An 8,344-nucleotide genomic window follows, 5' to 3' on the forward strand; every position below is an offset into this window, starting at 1 on the left:
TTCGGAAACAATTGTAATGCAATGTCTTCGATGATTTCAGAGCTGTAAAAAACCACTTACGATCGGGATGTTGGTTAGCGTGGTGCGGAAGCCTAATGACGCTCCAATCTAAATTGTGATTGTGTAAGGCGCGCAATAGTTCATTAGTGTAACTCTAATGTAACGTAAGGAACAAAACCAAATTGCTACTGCCATTATCTAGCTTTTTTTAATTTAATAATTTCCTTATAACGAGAAAAATTAAGCGTTAGTTTAACTATTTTTTTACAATATCTTTCCCTTTGCAAGAGAAATAATCCTGCCTATTAATTCAGTTTGTTATTAACGATCTTCATTATAATTCTTTTTTAGTCCTCTAATTTAAAGAAGCTACGTTAGAGCTGTCGTTTATTTTTACTAAGAGTGAAAAAAAAAATTTCTATTTTTTTTTCTTTCTTTCATCTTTCAGTTTCTTTGAAGCAAATGTGAAATTTGTGAAGTGCGTAGCAACTTCCGTAAAAGCTTTTATTCAATTAACTTTTTACTCTTTTAAATAAGGAAGAAAGGATTTATTACAAAGAACTCTGCATATGAAAATATGAATCTTATTCTTTGTTCAGTAATTAAATTATGGGGTACTTTTTATGCTACACTTTTCAAAATTTAAATAAGAAACCTCTTCTTAGTCTATGAATTTAATGCGTATAAAAGTTTTTAAGTAGAAAAGAAAAAGGAAACGCAATGAATAAATAAAATATGTTGTAATTAGGGTGTACTAAAAATAGATAAAGTTTACTAAAAATGTATAATCACTTTAAAATAAAACAAATTGTTATAAAATAAATCTGTTTACAAAAATATAATCTTTAATCTTTGTATTAGTAGTTATATAATGGGATATTTTAGGCTGATTTTTTAGAAATTTTTATACAATGCATTTTTGTATTAAAAGAACCTAATTTTCATAAGAGTTAAAAGAAAGTGCAAGATAATAAATAAAACATGATATAACTAAAGCACACTGAAAATGGATTATAAATAAAACTTATTAAAAATATGCACTCAGTGAAAATAATTTAATTGTTATAAAAAAAAGCTCTGTATACAAAGCTCTGCATAAAAAACTATATTCTGTGTTTTAGCATTTAATATTATGAAATATTTTTAACTGATTCTTTCCAAACTTATATAAGATGCATTTTTGAACTAAGAAAAGTTATAAAAATCACAAAATAATGTAAATGAATAAAAAAACATGAATGAATTAATGTTTACTAAAAACAAGCAATAAATAAAGCTAACTAAAACTGTGCCCTCACTTGAAAATAAAAATATAAACTGTTACCTTGCACTCACCTGAAAATAGATTGTTCCACTCCACTGCCCTTCACGTTAATGATCAAAATTTTAATTCTTTGAAATAAAATCTCCAATGCCTGAGTAATTAGGCATAAAGACGATAAAAACCTCCGATACATGGTTTAGTGGTGATAACGTGCTATTAATCAATAACAAATGATTAGAAACAAAATGTATTGCAGCATATTATGCATTACATAAGATATTTATTGCATAAATTTTCCTACAAATTCTACAAAGATATGCTGGAAATGAAGTTCTAAAATTATTTAAGGCGACCAGGAACCGTTAAAATCTGCTGGTTTTGCGGGAAAAAATGAATAAGTTGGAACAAAAAAATTTTGAAAATTTTTGGTGCGAACTTTTTGCATACCCTCTTTAAACACCTCTAAAAAGAAACGTTTTTTTACAGATTACACAAAACTTTTATTTTATCAAGCAACTTTTCTGGGTAGAAAGAGTTCAATTATATTCCGCCTAAAATCAAAATGTTCAACAAATAACTATCATAGATCTTCCGGGAGCCAACCTGGCCGAGCGGTTTCGCTTTTCCACTTAATACCTTATATAGTGTTGGTAACGAGTTCAAATCCCCTGAAACCTTGGATGTATATTTGTGATATCATGCTCTAATTTTGTGTCACTGTAATGTGAACGCTAGCCGAAATATGTTTTATTTTAGTTTTACACACACGAGTACATGTGCAGGTTTGCGTGCACATTACGGGACCGGTGACTAAGTGTAAGAGAGTTGAGTCCATGTCCGAGAGATCGTGAGTTTGATCTTCACCAGCCGATAACTCCCCGTTTTCAATATGGTTCCTGGTGCACGCTAAATCTATCAAGGTTACAAAATCCTCCCAAGTTCCCATGACAAATCAATACCTACTGGATCGGAGACTGATCACACTCTGGCTCAGGTCGAAATTACGATTTGTGGTTGGATGGGTGGTGTGTGACTATGTCCTCCCTGTAAAACAGGATATGACGTATGGGTGTTTTCTCCGGATCATCTTCAGAGATGTTTCTCAGACTGTTGAGCCCACTGTGCAACTCTAGTGCGACATAAATAAATCTACCGTAAGTACTATACTTAAAGACAGCTTTTAAGCCTTTGTCAAGTCGAAGAACGGATAAAACAAATCAGAGAAGGATTTCACAAAGATACTTTTAACGATACATCCGGGATTCGAACCTGCAGTCTCAACCACACACGTTTGGTGAATCGACGAGACCACTCAGTCAGGAAAATCCCACCTGCATATGCATATTTAACAGTAAAAAAATAAAAGATGCTTCCAGAAATGTGTAACACTCATAAAATTGGCTAAACGCGTTAGGTGTAGGACGAAGGTCTCCCTAACCAAGCAGTTCCCCCGTTCTGAAAAATGCTCTGCACCGGGAAACACAGAATGTAACATTATGATGTCCTTCTGTGACAACCAGTTCTTCAAATTAACAAGGGCATATAAACCGTATTTGTAAAGGAACATATGCTGGCTGGTGTGCTCATGACAAAATACGTCTAATAAGACTTTGGTCAGGTTTAAGAAGAGATCGTACAAGTTGGAGAAAGGTATCGCAAAGAAGCATCCATGATTACCTCTGGATTCGAACCTGTGACCTCCAAGCTTCAGAGCGTTTGGAGGAATGACGAAAGCCATTCGGCCAGAGAGGCCCCACCTGCATGTGTATATGTAACAAAAAATAAATTAAAAGGTATGGGGCCTCCGTAAAAAGGAGTGTTGTCCATCCACCAATCGCTTCGGTGGAGGTCAATACTGCTATTAGAATCAGACTTGAATACTAATGTGAAAATCCTTCTTCTCTATTGTGGGGGCCAGGATGACCAGGCTGGTAGGGCGTTGGACCCATCTCCGAGAGATCGAAATATGTGAAATAATTTCAAGAAGGAAAAAATGTAAAAATGAAGGAATTTTTCTTCAATGACCTATGTCGCGTTTGTTTTATTACTAGAAGCATTTATTGTAAAAAAAATTTCTTATTAAATTACTTTTTTTCAATGGGATGAGATCTTAAACTTCGTGAAAAATTTATTCAATTCCTTAATATACATAAAAGTTCGTAAATACTTCATTTATTACGGAGATCATAGATACCTTGATACTCTTTCAATATTCGAATAATAAACTCTATTGGAAGAAATTCCCAGTATAAAAAACTTTATACCGGCTTATGAAACACCGGTTCCGGTATGATACTGGATTCAGTATTATAACGGACCCAGAACCATATCGGAACCGGTGTTTCATAGACCGGTATCAAATTGATCCCAGTATGATACCGGAACCAGTATCATACCGGAACCGGTGCTTCATTAGCAGGTATCAAATTGATCCCAGTATGATACCGGAACGAGCATCATACCGAAACCGGTGTTTCATAAGCCGGTATCAAATATATTCTGGTATGGTACAAGAACCAGTATCATACCGGGACCGGTGTTTCATAAGCTGGTATAAAATTTATTCCAGTATGATATCGAACCCAGTATCACTAGTGTACTGCACCCAGTAAACCGGGATGGTGTAACAATTTATTTTTAACACAAGTATAGTGAGGTACTACAGTTTGATACAGGAAGGTTAGTGAACTGCTCTGAATGGGAAAATAAAACATTGATACGAGTAAATAAATAAAGTTACCTGGTTTATACAGGGAAATAAAACATCCCCTGTGAAGCATCAATTCACACTTTGTCGAAAGCTATAGTTTGCATTATGCTTATAAAAATCACATAAACTGTTTTTTTTAAACTTCTTCACAGTTAATGTAATTTTTTTAATAATTAATATATTAGAAATAATTGTCAATAATATTTAAATCTAAAATACTACACAAAAAATGTTTTGCAGCAACATAAGAAAAGTGTAAATGCAGATTTTATGAAAATTGATTGGGGATTAGAAATATTATGTAATGAATAGCCAAAAACTGACTAAAATAAGTCAAAATCTTATTTTTTAATTTTCATACCTTTTGAAATGACAAAATAAATTTTGTCAAATAAGCCTCGGAAATGTTCGACAAATGCAAATTCATATGCACAATAAGGAGACCGTGTGAAGTGTATATATCTATAAATATAAATTTAAACAATCTAATTATAAAATTATGATTTCATATAAGTCAATTAACTTTGGTTTATATTTGTAATTGATAAATGAAATTGAATGTAAATAACACATATACCATATAATGTTCGAAATGCCGCCAAAATATTTGAAATAAATCTAATTTGACACTGTTCACTTACTTTGAAATCAGGCATTGTAAAATATAATTATATAATTATGTTACATTTTGATCAATGTACTTGCTTGCTACTATAGATTTAAATACAACCATTTTAATTTTAGATATATTTGATATTTAAATTATAGTCAACTTTAATCTTTCAAACATAATAGTGGTTAGAGTAGTAATTATAGCTACAAATAAAAGCTTAAATAACACAAGTTATTAACTAATATAAATAAAAATTTTGAATTATTTTACTCTGTCATTCTATTGACATTTTTCTTAAGATTCCTTGACTTAAAGCACAATTTGATATAGTCATTTTCTATTGGAAGTATTTAATTTTTATGATAATTTACTTATCACATAATATCTGAAAATTAAATTAGGAAAAAAAGTTATCGCCTATAAAAATTAAATCTCAAGAGCGAATTATTTATATAACGACACATGTTATTTTAGAAGGCTTTTCTTATCTCTCAATTGTTGTGAACTCAACAAGATATAATTAATATAATAATTAATATACATACTGAATAAAAACACACAACACAAAATGTAAACTTTTTAACATTGAATATGACATAATTTAAACTCTGTCTTCAATAAGATATAAGAATTACACAATTACTAAATGACATAAATATTACCATAACAGCCTGAAAAATATTAATCTTTTTATAATCAAACGAAATCAGTTTAGTAGCAATTTAGTAGTTCCTATAACGTGAAGCGACTGAAAAGCACTTTTAGTACACTTGTGTGCGAAATCAAAAATATAGCATTCAAATAGTTGATTGATTCACATAGTTTAAATATTATATCTTCCTTGTTGTGATTCATTTTTATTTTTTACATATGCAACCGTCGCTTGCAGGCCTTATCTGCGTCGACCATGCACTTTCTGACACTCACTTTTCCAGTCTATTTGATGTCTAGTTGGAGGTTGTCTGGTTGCGCAGGATCCCTCACTTTTCCTTAATGTCGACCTCTTAGTAGAATTATCTTTCTAACTTCACAAAATAAGAGCCAGCAACAATGTCTCCATTTAGAGCTCCTATTATAAACAAAATTTCAATTAACATCAAATGTAAACTAAACAACAATTTCAAAAAATCTCAGTTTTAACATTGCATGCCTTATCTTTTAATATTATGCTTTATCTGTTTATGCTAAATTTTAAATTACAATGTTGATTAAGTTAATATTTCAGATTGCAGTGTTAATTCCATTAGACATTTTTAACATTAGCTATTGAAATACACAGACTGCAAATAAATAAAAGATTAAAATAAATTATTTTAAATTAAGAATAAACACAATTATCTAAATTATATAGACTAATTTATACAGTAAAACAATTTTTCAGAATAACTATTAAGTATGAAAAATACAATTGCAAATACTACTTATTTTTCTACTACTATACCAATCAATTATAAATATTCTCAATACTTCAACTGGCTAATTGAAACTTAGATAAGCACGACAATAGTAAGAAAAATAATGGTCCACCAAAATTTTATTATTTTTGTAATTTGAAAGAGATTTCTGATAAAGGGAAGTTAATGTCTAACACAGGTATCGCTCATACTACCCACTTCCTGTTGACAACACAAAAGAATTCACAAACGCACACACCATGAAAGCACATTACCAACCTACTTTTTAGAGTGACTCCATGCAAAAGTTTAAGTATGAATGATCTGAAGTAACTTTTGACCATTTTAGTTTCAGTACAATAGTTTTTAAACAGTTCAGCTCATAACTTAGTCAAAAGATTAACATTTAAATACATTATCATGACAAAGCATATTAAAGGTATTAAACATAAGATTAAAATTTGAAATTCTCAGAGGCTGAACTCGAAGTAAAAATATTTAAACATTTAAATTTGCATATTTTTTATATTCATTAAAATCAAAGAAGGATTCAGTTCTATTTTATAATTAATTTGTAACTATAATATGAAAACTTACAAAAAGGTTTCACTAATTAAATTTATCAACAAACTGAATATCTTTATATACACTGTATCACTTTTATGTACAAAGAAATATAATGAATTCAGGACTGCCAACTACCATGTTTTTAGCAAAATGTTTTATAGATATTGATAACTAAAACTTTCAGAATTCTGGGAATTTTGCAAACATCTTAAAAGCATCAATAAGGAGAAATTAAAACAAGAAAAAAAAAACCTCCAGGAGAAATTAAAACAAAAACATTAAAGAACAGGACAAATTTAAAGAGTATAACTCGCAGAAATCCCAGCAAATCTCTACTAGTCTTTCTTTTTTAAATAATAAATAAAATATGTAAGCTTAAAATCTTTTAGGCATCTTGACAGTTGTAGCTCGTACAATGGATCCTGACTCTAAAACATCTCTAAAGTTTATACTTAAAGGATAAAATAACTATCGAATTTTTAAAAAAAATTCTAGAATAGGTTGCATGTTGAATATATGTCAAGAACAAGAAAAACATACCTCTATTGAAATAAAAATAATACGCTGTTTTCCAAATCATTTCTGAAAAAAAAATTTATTTAGAAATTATACAATTACAAAATATATTTACGCTATTAACTAGGTAGTAATATCAAACTTTTAAGTATCAATTACTTTGTTTTTAAAATGTTCTTAAAATGTTATTTTAGTTTAACTGAAACTCTATGGTAATAGAACTTCATGGAAACTTCAGTCAATAAAATATAATTAAAATTAAATGCGTTAAAATAAAATTAAACACTAAAAATAACAATAGAATTAGAGATTAACACTTAATATATAATGCGAAGTGTCCAAATATTATATAAAACTAAACAAATAATTACTTTGTCAATAACGGTGATATTAATGAGAATTTATGTAAAAAACATGTGGACAAAGCGTTTCAATTAAAGTTTCATTAAGAAACCCAGGAAAAAACATTAAAACTACTTTCTTCTCATGCAATGGAGTCTCAATGCAATGAACCCCGTAACAAATGGCACATGCAGTAATAATTCAAGAATAATATAATATATATCTTGATTACTTAAAATATAAATATTACTGAAGCATACGTTTTAACATTATTGTAACTAACAAAGATGCAAATAAAAGCAAGAAATAAAGAGAAAAATACACTTACTAAATTATAACACCCTTCTTCCCACGATGCTTCCATGATGTAAACAAGAGTGATTGGCTGTGAAGTTCAGACAGAGAAACGGAAAGAACTAGAAAAACTGAGCTATAAAGATCAGCTAGCGTGATATAGATTTAACGAACCAATTTATCAATTCGCGGTAGCTCTATAGATTTAACGAACGACTAAAAGACGATTCTCGTCTTCTGTGGTTCCCATTCGTTTCTGAATTAATCGCACTTTTTCGCTTTTATAGATTCAATTGAATTGAATTAACTATATAGTAACAAAACAAATGTATTTATTTCATTCAAAAACAGTTTATTTTGTTTTATGATTTAAATTTATTAATTACAAATTTCCAAAACGGCCTGAAATTTATAAATTAATGAAGCAGAGTTTTATGTTTGAAGGTAAAAAGTTGAGATTTTAATTTATGTAAACGTATTTCCTTTGCTACGAAGTTGTTTGAAACCTGAACTAATTAATTTATTTCGTGAATTGATAAATTAGTTTCGGTTGGGAATATCATTGTTCTAGAATAAATTCAAATATAATAAATAAATAAATAAAAGCAATTCATAATAAAATTTAAAGTGATACAATTAATAAT

The 8,344-nt window shown here is 29.5% G+C and overlaps 1 long non-coding RNA gene across 1 annotated transcript; it reads right to left on the reverse strand.

The window, feature by feature from the left end:
* Positions 1 to 1,163: 1,163 nt before the first annotated feature.
* Positions 1,164 to 7,820, reverse strand: LOC147814270 (uncharacterized). Its single transcript, XR_015432742.1, has 3 exons — positions 7,735 to 7,820; positions 7,089 to 7,130; positions 1,164 to 5,656 (listed from the first exon to the last, which is right to left on the reverse strand). It is a non-coding gene; the product is annotated as an uncharacterized LOC147814270 (long non-coding RNA).
* Positions 7,821 to 8,344: the final 524 nt, after the last annotated feature.

The sequence above is a fragment of the Parasteatoda tepidariorum genome, chromosome 3, assembly GCF_982258835.1.
Source record: "Parasteatoda tepidariorum strain Cologne lab strain chromosome 3, Ptep-v5.0, whole genome shotgun sequence".
NCBI classification, from domain to species: Eukaryota; Metazoa; Arthropoda; class Arachnida; order Araneae; family Theridiidae; genus Parasteatoda; species Parasteatoda tepidariorum.